The sequence below is a fragment of the Artemia franciscana genome, chromosome 4, assembly GCF_032884065.1.
Source record: "Artemia franciscana chromosome 4, ASM3288406v1, whole genome shotgun sequence".
Taxonomy (NCBI): domain Eukaryota; kingdom Metazoa; phylum Arthropoda; class Branchiopoda; order Anostraca; family Artemiidae; genus Artemia; species Artemia franciscana.
In genome coordinates, this window is record NC_088866.1 from 7,188,789 (window position 1) to 7,189,972 (window position 1,184).

Genomic DNA, 1,184 nt, shown 5'->3' on the forward strand with positions numbered 1-1,184 from the left:
TGTGTCCCTATGTCCCACCTGTGAATATAGATAGATATATATATATATATATATATATATATATATATATATATATATATATATATATATATATATATATATATATATATATATATATGTTTTTAACTACGTAAAACTTGCGAATATACAACATTCTTTGCTGTCCCATTGTCTGTGCATATAAATAGATTGTCAGGTTTACCGACTCTTGAACATGCAACATATAATGGTCCATGGGAAAACAATCCGTATTCAGATCTATACCTCATGATTCTAATGATTGCCCTTGAGCTTTGTTGATGGTGATTGCTAATCGACCATTCCCTGAGTCGCCATCGTCATTTATATATCCCCCTGTGCACCCCGGCGTCCCCTTTGTAGTTATGTCCCTGTGTCCCGGTCGTCATTTATATTCCCTGTGTCCCGGTCGTCATTTGTGTCCCGGTGTTCCAGTCTGTGATTTCTCTTTGAGTGTCCCGGGCGTCATTTATATTCCTTGTGTCCCGGTGTCCCGGTCGTCATTTATATCCCCCTGTGCCCCTCGGCGTCCCCATTGTAATTGTGTCCCTGTGTCCCGGTCGTCATTTATATTCCCTGTGTCCCGGTCGTCATTTGTATCCCGGTGTCCCGGTCTGTATATACATTCGTTTTTTAGTTTTGTTTTTCTCCTTTATTTTTTTCCTTTTTTCTTTTTTAGTTTATTTAGATTTTTAGATTTTTTAGTTTTTTTATTAGTTTTTAGTTTTTTTGTAGTTTTTACCATTTTTTTAGTTTTTTTAGTTTTTTTTTTTTACTTATGTCCTGGTCGTCATTTATACTCCCTGTGTCCCGGTCGTCACTTGTGTCTCGGTGCTTTGTTGATTGCTAATTTATATTATATTTATATTTATATTTCTTATATTTATTAATATTTTTTTAGTTTTCCTTTTCTCTTATTTTTCAGTTTTTTCCTTTTTTTTAGTTTTTTCTTTTTTAGTTTTTAGTTTTTTTTTGTTTTTTACCTTTTTTTAGTTTTTTTTAGTTTTTTAGCTTTTTTAGTTTTTTTATTAGTTTTTAGTTTTTTTTTAGTTTTTGCCTTTTTTTTAGTTTTTTCAGTTTTTTTTAGTTTTTAGTTTTTTACCTATTTTTAGTTTTTTTTTAGTTTTTTAGTTTTTTAGTGTATTAGTGTGAAATAATTCAGACGT